Genomic DNA, 11322 nt, shown 5'->3' with positions numbered 1-11322 from the left:
ATAAATGTGGGCTGATCTTATTTTTTGTCAGTGGGGGATATAATATCAACCATGATGATTGACATGTGATACTATGATCATCTAACTGATTGTTCACATATCGTGCTATGGGCAGAGCACACTTTCCTACTCATTGATCTTGGGCGGTGCCATGGGACTTGTTTTGGCAAATGGAAATTTACCACTAACCTAGCAGAAACTTGTGTCCTCATGCATTTTGGGTTGGCTCTTCCACTTCTGCTCTTCTCTGTGAGACGACCATGTTATAGGCAGCCATCGGTCCCAAGAGGATAGATGAAGCAGACCTAAGCCCAACCTACGGCTTGGATCCTGGAGTCCAAGCCTTGTCCAGCCATGCTGTGGCCAATTCGCAGACCTATGGGTGCCAGATAAATGCTTGTTATTTTCAGGCATGGAGTTTTGGGCTGTTTTGTTACACAGTGTTATTGCAGCAAGAGCTGACTGATATTGTATAACTTAGCACCTTTTATCACCTCTCACGAGCTTAGAGTGAAGAAGATACCTTGGAACACTTGGATTTGCAACCTTCTCTTTTTCCTCAAAAAGCTATGTTTTCAAAAATAAAAGGAAGGACACTGAAAAAATAATATTCTTTTTAGTGTTTGACTCTCACTTCTCCCCCAGATTGTATGATCTGTGAGAACTGGCCTGTCATTCTACTTATCTTTATTTTTGTGGTTGGCACTAATTAGCAGTCCATTACAATGCCTGTCTCCCAGCTGATGCCTTTTGATGTGAACTTTTTTAAGTTCCACCTCATTGTAGTTATAACCTTACAACTTCTCACTCTGCCACAGTTTAATTTGTAATCAAAATTATGAACTAATGAAATAACACAAGGCCTGTTTTAATAGGGTGGTTTGCTTGTTTGTTTTCAAAATTATATCAATTTGCCACTTTGCGATATTCACACTTTTTTTTTTTATGAAAGCTACATCTTCACTATCACCATTTGAAATGAGATGCCTCCTAGACTTGTTGCATACAATTAAACCACAACAAAAGGAAGCCGAAGTCATTTCACTTTTCATAAGGCTGTAATTATTCTTTAACTATTGGAATACGACATCCCTTAGGAGCTAATTATTGAAAAGCTCTCATCACACATAGGAAACACACAAACAAATCCTTCAAGCACAAAGTAAATGTTCAACATTAAAGAGCCACATCCAGGAAGTCATACCAATCAGTTGGTCCAGCTAATTACTAATCTGATTTTTGGAGTAGTTGCATTAGATAATTATGATGCCTATTTATAACATGAAAAGCACAGCCTTTCATTGACTTTAATAAAGATCTAGCTGCAAGAAAAAAATGTACGAAGAACCATAATACAAAATTTGCATTGCCGCAGAACCTGGGAGAAGTGTGGTAGACATTTTTTTAATAGAAAACATTTCCTCTATCACATGACAGATCTATTCAATATATCTTTTTATGTATGTCATGGTAAGAGGCAAAATGAGCTAGTTTATCAATATGGTTTCATATGAGTCATGCAGTCCTGTGTAAGGCCCAATTCAAATTTTTAAATGTCTTATAAAATGCTTCTTTGATTCAAGTAAGATTCACATTAGATACATACAGAATATTAAAGATTATACTATGGATCCTATTCTAAAGGAATCAAAGTCAAACTCATATACATAATGTGGTGACTGCTCTACTCAATCTGAAATATATTACTATATAATCATATTCAGATCCTTCTTAATTTTAAATGGTTTTAAAACTAACAAACCCTCTCATACACTGTTAATGGGAAGGCATATTAGCACAGCTTTTTCAGAAGGCAAATAGTAAATATGAAAATTAAAATTGTATATACCCTTCGACCTTGCCATTTACCTTTCAATATCTTTATCTTGCAGCTAGACTTGTATTAGTGCTCAAAAAAAAAAAAAAAAAAAAAAAAAAAGTATAGCCATGTTCATGACAGCATGGGGGGGTGTGGAGAAAAAAAAAAAATAAATAATCAAATTGCCAGTTAATGGAGGACTGCTTTATGGCAAATCCATAAAACAGGATACTTGGCAGCGACTAAAGACAGAGAGAGAAAGACAGAAGGGACCTATATACACTGTCATGCAAAAAATGTTCAAGATACATTAAATGCAAAAAAATCCAAGTTATAAAACAATGTGTATAGTGCAACCATTTTAAGTAATCTAAAAAGGTATGCATATATGTCCCAGATAAATATATACACAAATATTTTTCATCCCTTTGTATGTTGATGCATGTATTTGTACGATAGTGGCTAAAAAGATATATGGATGACAGGTGACAGATAGACCTAGGTAAACCTTCTAGAAGGACACACAAAAAAAGAATTCCCACTCTTTTTTCTTGGTAATGGTGCCCTTGTAGTGTGAAAACAGCCAAAGACATACGAGAAACAATGAGCACAGGTGTGTCTCCCCACAACTTCAATGGATCAAGATGGCTATCCTTCAACCTGTAGTTTGTGGCCCCTTGCCCTAAGGATTGAATCCATTCTCCCTGGCTTTATTTGCCATTTATCACGGACATGCCACTGACCCTCAGAAGTGTATCTCTTCGACTCTCGTCCTGCCCCTGACTGGGGTGCCTGCATCCTACCAGGCACTCAGTATCGTCACTTGGTTGTTACAGAAGAGGTGAGTAAAGGTCCACTATCCATGTGTCTCCTTCCCTAGCATAGTTGCATGCAGCTAGGAAGCAGCTACCTGGCTAAAGCCTTCCTCTCCCATCCTTCACCCTCCCTGCATCTAGGTGTGGCCATGTTACTAGTTAGGTGTCTCATTTGTCAGTAGAGGTCAGCCCAAGGGGAAGGTAGAGCCACAGAAGGAAGGAGCCAGATCATTGAGTCACCACACTGATGGTCTCAGCAAACAAGACTATCCGCATTAGCTTAATGGGTGAGAAACAAATCTGTGTTGGCCACTGAAATATGGGGGTTTAGCTTACGGTAGGCAATACCAACCACCTAAAATCAGCCATCTAAAATTTAACATGTCTGAGCCAGAAACTTGATTTTTTTTTCTTCTATGCTCCTTTCCCAATATCCCAATCTCAGAATGGCACCTCTGTTCATCTATTTATCAAGCCAAGCCCTTTAATGTCCTTACTGATTCTTCTCTTCCTCACATACCTGACATCTAACCCATCAGTAAACACCTTGAAAATATATCTAAAATTCGTTCATTTTGTAATGGTTCCGCATCTGACACCCTGACGAAAGTCACCACCCTAGGCCAGCTGGGCTATTCTAGTGGCTTTCTTGATCGGGTTCCCCACCTCCAGTGGACCCTTCCCCTCTCCTTGTCTAATTTTCCACATCAACTCCCGTGTGATCTTTTCAATACATAAGTCAGGTCATATTACTCCCCTAGACAAAATCCGCACAAAATCCGCACAATGGTTTCCATTGTGTCTGAAATGAAATCCAGACTTTGAAATCCCAGTGTCAAGGCCCCACTTGATCTACCCCATGACTTTCTCTCCAAATTCATCTCTTACATCTCTTATCCTCCAGCTCTGCTCAACTATCCTGGCCTCATTAATTCTCCCCCAAGCATGGTGAGCAAGTTTCCCTCTCTTGGTCTTTCATGTGCCATTTCCATGACTTTGGTTTGCACTTTTACTTACTCTCTAGCCTGTCCTTCTCAGACAAGTCCTCTAATGGCCACACTATTAAAATACCAATCCTTGTCATTCTTTATCACCTTTTCCCACTTTCTTTATCTTCACAGCATTATCTACTGGATAGTATGCCATGTATCTGTTTATTTGCATATTTCCATTGTTACTGTTACAATGTAAGTGTCATGATGGCAGGAACTTCATCTGCCTCAATTGTCATTGTAAACCCCAGTTCCTTGAAGTGTGCCAGGCATATAAAAAATGTTCAATAAATATTAGGTAAATGTGCATTTCTTTTCTTTGAGTTCTGTTGGAGCTTTTGCATACATGCATACTGGGGTCTGTCCCAAAAGCTTCGTATATGCAAATCCACCCGCTAAACATGTGCAATATCATTTTCGAGGCTTTCCTTGCAAATTCCATAGATGTTGTTCCATTGTCATCTGACATTTGGGTTTGTCCAGAAGATCTTAGGTGACCTGATTTGCATTCTATTTTAAAACATTTGGTTTTTCTTTACAGATGTTTATAATTTTTTTAAAATCAGTATGCAGGCCAATTTGAGTACTTCTTCTCCGTAGTTTTGCTTAAAATGTGATGAACTATTCAGATCTATAAACTCAGACCTTTTTCAGCCTGCACTGCCACACTATCTCATCGTTTTATTCTCTTCGTCCTGGTAGCGTGGCTCAGGTTTGTTCTTTCTGACGCTCACTCAGTTTTCTTTTGTCAGTTTTGCTTTCTCTTGCCTCTGATGAAGATTTTAGTTTGGTTTTGGTATTCTTTTTTATTTTAAAGATTTTATTTATTTATTTGAGAGAGAGAGAGAGAGCACAGAGGGAGAGAAAGTGGCAGAAGCACACGTCCCGCTGAGCAGAGAGCCTGATGCAGGACTCGATCCCAGGATGCTGAAATCAGGACCTGGGCTGAAGGCAGATGCCCAAATGATTGAGCCACCCAGGACCCTTCTTTGGGCATTTTTATTTTGCTCACAATTCTCCTCTCTCTCTCTCTCTCTCTCTCTCTCACTGTATGATATTCTCTTGTCAGTTTGTATCTGCTTTATGGCTTTCATCTGCTTCTTCAAAAAATAATGGTCTCCTTCAGTATTCTATGGAGGATGCTAAATAGCTTTTTAATTTCCTCTTCTGTTTCCAGCAGTAAATCATTTTCAGAGGACTACTCATTCTCTGGGTCTTCAGGATGAATGTTCTATGGTAGTTTCTCATGTATTATGTTTTTCCCTCTGCTTATTCATCAAATAACGCTGCCTCAAAGAGCAGCACTCATGCAGTAGGGGGTCAGATGCACACGTTTCTCGGTGGCAGGGAACCTGAATTTGAGACCAGAGGGTGAGGTGGGAAAGGGATGAATGAACATCTGATTGCCACCCGGGCACCCCAAATTCATAAAGAACCTAACTTTTGTCTTCCACCACGCTCTCCCTCAAATATTTCTTCTGTAGTTTCTCATAACCCCAAATTCATTTCTTTCTGGCCTTGATTTCAGTGATTGATGGCAGCCATGTATTTATTTTCCCTAGTACTGTCGATGATGGACCTTATGAAAGGGCTTCATTATTGTTAACTACCAAGTGGTAAACATTAATGTAAATTAGAAGCCTTGTGGAAATGGACTTCAACTTCAATCAACAGCCCTTTTCACCTGTTTCCAAAGGCTTAAAATGTGTGTCGACAAGTGTGGGGAGTTAGGTAGGAATGGATCACAAGGATGAGGTAGACACGGAGCCTCCCCAAGGAAGCCTGTAGTCTGACAGGAGCTAAAAACAAGTGCTTGGGGCATTTGACGATACAAGGCCCAAGCAAAGAAAAATAACTGTGGCATTACAAAAATGACCAGGCAACATATGTCTAGGTCTACTAAGATGAGGCTTCAGAGGGGAGGTGATATTTGGGTACGGTTCAGGCACAGAGATGAGAAAAGACTCCCGGCATGAAAAAAGGCTCTGATCAAAGTTTCCCCAAAGGTAGAAAAACTTGCCTGGGTATGGATAATAATAAGGGTTTGCATGTGGGTTGAGGAGAGGGAAGTGTTTCCTACTGCTATATTAAAAAATCACCACGAACTTAACAGCTTGAAATAACAAACATGTATCATCTCACAGCTTCTGTGGGTCAGAAGTCTGGGCTCAGCTTAGCTGGATTCTCCCCACAGGGCTGAAATCAAAGTCTTCCTCTCTCGGGCTCCTCTCACAAGGTCATGTGGTTGTTGGCAGGGCTCTGTGCCTTGCTGTTGTATGACTCAGGTGCCGATTTTCTTGTTGGCTATCAGCCAGGGGCCACTCTTGGCTCCTAGAGGCCACTCTCAGGGTCTTGTCTCCGTCGCATCCTCCTTTGTAGACCCTCACACAGCATGGGAGCTTACTTCTTCAAGGCTAACAGGAGAATCTCTCTGACTTCTGGAAGGTTCTAGTCTCTCCGTTTAAAAGTTCACCTAATTAGGACAGGCCCACCCAGACAGGATAACTCTGCTGATTGAACTCCAAGTCAACTGATTAGTAATCTAACCTAGTCAAAGATTTCTCCCACACTCAAGGGGAGAGGATGACATGGAGCATATATACCACGGAGGCAGGAATCTTGGGAGCCTGATTAGAATTTTGCGTATCACAAGGGTTGATAAAGGTTTACAAGGACATTACTCCTGGTGAGTGAGAGTGTCAAGTACTGGAGGACCCTGATGGCAAGTGAAGGAGTTTGGAGACTGATGATTTTTGAGTTGCATAGCAGCATAATAAGAGTTAGAACAGAAGATGGCAGCATCTTTATCGGAATTCTGCAATGATTCGGATAAAGTTACTTTACTGGCATGTTAAATATTAAAAAGTTTTAGAGTAAGGATGGCAATTAGGTTGTATTAACTCTGATCAAAAAGTGGCAGATCTCTGGAGGACTGTGCGGGGAGGATCTGGGGCCATCTCTGGGCTTAGCGGGCGACAGTGCTGGGATCTATTCGCAATGTCTGCTGGGGTGAGGGTGGTGACAAGTGGTAGCACAGGAGCTGAGGACCAGCCACCTTGGCATTGGGGAAAATAGTTCCAGAACTGGCGCCTGTGAAAAGGAAAATAACAAGTCTATTTTCCAGGACTCTGTGGTTTAGTCTAGCATCTTCCAAAGCAAATCAAAAATAGCAAACATTAATAAGATCTTCAAGCCTTTTCTAAATGCCAGGAGTTAGAGCAAAATACAAATAAATTAATCCACTGGGAGCTTCTTCTACTCGTTCCTCCTGCCTGGTAAAAATACAGCTCCAAAATTTAGGAATTTCTAACAATCTCTTTAAACACAAGAAAACAGGTCTGCTGCCAGGCAAAGAATTCAAATGCACTTGCTCTGGACTTTGATGATGCCTTCCAAGACTGCATGGAGAGGGATGAGGAAGTTCAATGTCTAATGATGGGTCCGAGTCCCAGCCAGAAGCACAAAGGCAAGGTCATGTGCATGTGTGTGTTGGGGGTGGAGGGGCGGATGTCAGCCGGGCAGAGCACACTCTTACCTGAGCCTTCCACTGCTCACGCTACTCCACCTCCTCTCAAGCACCTCAGTCTTCAGACTCAAGGGCAGTAACCCATAGCCTGCATGGGCATTGTTTCCTAGGACAAGATCTTCCTTGGCTACTCATTACTACATAAGACAATGCTTATGAGGGTCTGACTCCAGTGCTTGTCACTAGAGTAATTTCTGGCTCTACCTTCCAGTGGGGTGGTAGATTAGGCTTACCACTTAATAGATGGTTTCTCTGCATCCCATTCCCCACGTGTCCTCAGAAGGAGTACACTTCCCTCCTCCATAGATGTAGGACGTGTCCACGCTACCCACCACTGCCTCACACTGGGTGAGGTGTACTTCCAATGTAGCTGATGTTGGGCTTGGCCACATGACTTGCATTGGTCAATGGGATGTTAGTGGTTCTGATAGGCTTGGAGGTTGCTCTTCTTGTATTTTAGCCAGGACTGGAGATAAATGTGCACAGACAGATCCCTGGTCCGAGGAGGATGAGAGAGAGATATTTGGAGCAGACCTTGAGACCCTTGGACTCAAGCCTGCCAGAGCCCAGATGAAGTCAAGAAAGCTATCCCATCCAACCCAGGTGAAAGCAAGAATTAATGGCTTATCTTTAACCACTGAGTTTTGGAGGGATTTGCTACACAGTTACCCCGGCAACACTTGACTGGTACAGTAAGTATGAGGCCTTGGGCCAGTTACCTTTCTTGGCTTTAAAGGGCACAGTGATGGGACCTCCTTATAGGGCTGTTTAGAGGGTCAACAGAGACATGGTGTCTAAGTCGTTGACCACAGTGACCCATGCAGAATGGGCAGTTAATGAATAGTCATCCTCTTCATTAAGAGCATGGTCTCTTCCTCCATTTATTGTTTTGTTCTGGCACAGACTGCTGGGGGTAGGAGAGGAGACTCAGGTGTGAGAGTGATTTCAAAAGCAAGGCTATGTCTATATTAGCAAAGGAACTTAGAGGTGGCCCGCTTCCTTCAGTTAAGTATTCTTGCTCCCCAACATCACAAACGGCTACACTCAGTGTCCTGGGATCATTAACGCTCAGGGCACAGACTAACATGGTCTTCAATCTTAGAAAGGCTTCAAGACAGTGGAGAGGCAGGGGTGAGGCTCTGGGGGCTGGAAGGAGGAGCCTGGGAGAGGGGACTACAGGTAGGGGGGCCAGAGGAAGATGTTCAACAACCAGGGCCAGGCTGCAAGAGGCAAGTTGCTCCATCTGAGGCTGTGGTGTGGGGGAGTTGTAGATCACTAAAGTTTGCAAGAAACTTCTGGAAGTTTCACCCCAAACCCAGCACCAGTGCAATGACCCAGAGCAAGATGATGGCTTGGGATCTCAGAGCTGAGAATTCAGAGTTGGAAGGAGAAAGGGTCTCCAAGAAGATACTCAGGGACAAGCCAGAAGATCAGTCTGGGTTGAGTGTTTTGAACAACCCCAAGGCAGGCACTCATACTTAGAAGCTCAGTGAAACAAGAAAGAGCTGGGACTCTGCCAGACTGTCTGAGGTTCAAACCCTGGCTCTGCCATTTATTAGCTGTGTGACCTGAGGCAAGTTACATAACATCTTTGAACCTTACTTTCGTAAGGTATATTAGTTACTAGAATTCTCTTGTCAGGTCCTTGTAAGGATTAAAATTATATATATATCTCAAAATAGACTATAGTAGCATCCATTATTATTGTTGTTTGTTATAGGCTCACAAACCCATATGTGATTCTCTTGAGCCAGATATACATGTTTCATAATTTGGAATTGTTCAGATTTTAGCAAAGAAATCTGGTGCTCATATAAACATTTTAGAAAAGAAACATAAAGCTCATGTAATATTGCAGCAGGGTCTGGGGCTGCATTCTGTAACCAAACAACATGAATATTTAAGCAGTAAAATGTATGAATATTTAGATCAAATAAAAACTATAAATAGTTTCAAGTCAGTTCGGGTCAGGGTTTCCTACTATGTAAGATTTTTTTTAAAAGCAAAGTAAACAAATGAAAATAAAAACAAAATCCTTTGAGTTTCCGGAGTTTTGGGGGCTTGGGAAATGCATAGAGAGATTGCAGCTTTTCTGGGCAGAAGTTACTGGAGGTTACCTAAGAGTGTTGGGTTGGGAGCAAGGTGCAGAGAAATGTTGTGGGAAAAGACTGTAGGAGGCAGGCTTGGAGGTGAGACCCTCAAAGACTGGAAGAGCCTTGAAGGTGGGACTCAGGCAGCAAGGCAGGTATCAGTGTGGGCAGGAATAGGAGCCCAAGATGGATTGCTAAGAACTTGTCAAGGGGTCACCAAAGGCTGGATTATGAAGAGCCTTAAATGCCAGGAAAGCATAGATAGATAGATAGATAGATAGATAGGTAGATAGATGAAATGTATATAATGAGTTTTGCTAGGATGAAACTGAGCACTCTCTACCTCTGGAACAGAACCTGGTAGGTCATTCAGAAAGGATGGTCTGCAGCTATGCCTTCATGTAGGTGTGAGCTTTGTTCTAGAATGTTCTTTCCTTCACCTTCCAAGTCTTGCAAAGCCACACCACCCACTCTGAGAAACTGCCTTTCAACACAGTGGTAGATACTGTCAGCATTCCACCTGCATCACCATGGCACTCACCTGCTGATATGGGAGGATTCTGCCAAGAGCTTTTTCTGGCAGACCCTGGGCTCCTGCACAGAGTGGAAGGGAAATGCAAAGAGTTAATACTCTCAGAAACAGCCTGGAACACGTGACGGTCAGGATGCTAGGATAACACCCATTCCTTCACCCTTCAGGAGGGGGCCAGGTTAACACTGTTCTCCACTGTGTCCCAGAGTTCCCCAGGGGGCATGGCCCCAGATCCCCTGGCAGTAACCTTCAATGCATTCTTTTTGGGCCTCCTGCCTTTTTTGTTTTGGTCTCATTCCGTATCTTGTTTTCAGGTTTGGGGATCACCTCCAAAATAAACTGGTTGCATTTAAATCTTTGTCTCAGGATTTGCTTATGGAGGAGCCCAAACTGGGTCAGCAGTCAGAGGATTGCCCTTGATAATGCACTGACCTATTCATGCCTTGGTTCATGCTTTCTGTCAAGAGAGGCTAAGCTCCTTGAAGACAGGCATTTTTAATTCACTTTTGAATCCTCATGGTGCCTAGCAGAGGGTAAACATGAAATGATGTGTATTGGCTTGGAAAATTGAGATTACTTAGAAGTAGCAAAAAGTCACCAATGACTTCAAGGGTCAAAACTTAGATTCTAAGTTTTAATCATTTGCTGTCACACTGACCGGCTTGATGATCTTGAGCAAGGAACTCCTTAATACGAGGAAAGGTCATACTAACTATGAAACTTACTATGAAGGTCATAAACATGGAGCAGGAAACCATGTTTGAATGATGGTTACATGGTCAAGCAATGTATTGCATCCACGTGCTGTGCCTGTGTGCGCGCACACACATATGGAGACCTGTGCTTTTGCAGGCATAGATCCTACCTGTCTTGCTCTTCTCATTCTCCTCCTGCAAGCAAATGTGGAGACAGAAGACATTTTGATAACGTAGCAAGGGTCAGAAGTCTGGTTTCTAAGTCCTAAAAAGAAGAGAGAATTGGGATACTCTGAATGTCTCAGTTGCCTCTCGGGGCCTCAGTTGCTCTATCTGTAAGAAGGAGAAAGGGGAAATGTTTTTTAAGGAGCTATTTATAATGATCTTGGTTTTAGAAAGTTAAATTAGGGGAAAATCTGAATGCAGAAAGAATGCACCATGTTGGTTTCACATTGTTCCTTTTTAGAACACCAACTGGAAACTGATGTGTTTAAAGAAAAAAGTCTGTGCTATTATACTCACCATGCTTTCTTTATGAACTGGGCTAAAGAGGAGAGATTTATTTGAAAGTCAATAGACTACAGTATTTACAGGTCTACTGTATATGCTAGTTTAAATTCAACATTTTGAATGGGGTAGAAACAAACACATCGGAATTTGACCAAGGATACATTCGTATGTCAGTTTAATGCTCCAGCTGTTTAATCAAAATATGAATAAAAGGTCTAAAGCCCAACAAGCAAAAATATCATAGTTGTGGGATTCAGTGATTGCTTCCCCATTGTCATCCAATTACTGTGTAATTTTTCCCTGTGACTGAATAACTAACTGTTAGCAAATAATGAAAAGGCAA

At 42.0% G+C, this 11322-nt stretch overlaps 1 long non-coding RNA gene across 1 annotated transcript; it reads right to left on the bottom strand.

The window, feature by feature from the left end:
- Positions 1-200: 200 nt before the first annotated feature.
- Positions 201-10719, bottom strand: LOC309853262. Its single transcript, XR_014305605.1, has 3 exons — positions 10640-10719; positions 9784-9836; positions 201-376 (listed from the first exon to the last, which is right to left on the bottom strand). It is a non-coding gene; the product is annotated as an uncharacterized lncRNA (long non-coding RNA).
- Positions 10720-11322: the final 603 nt, after the last annotated feature.

Source organism: Mustela nivalis, assembly GCF_964662115.1.
Source record: "Mustela nivalis genome assembly, chromosome: 18".
NCBI lineage: Eukaryota > Metazoa > Chordata > Mammalia > Carnivora > Mustelidae > Mustela > Mustela nivalis.
Note: the sequence above shows the minus strand (reverse complement) of the source record. Positions and strands in the feature narration are given on the sequence as shown.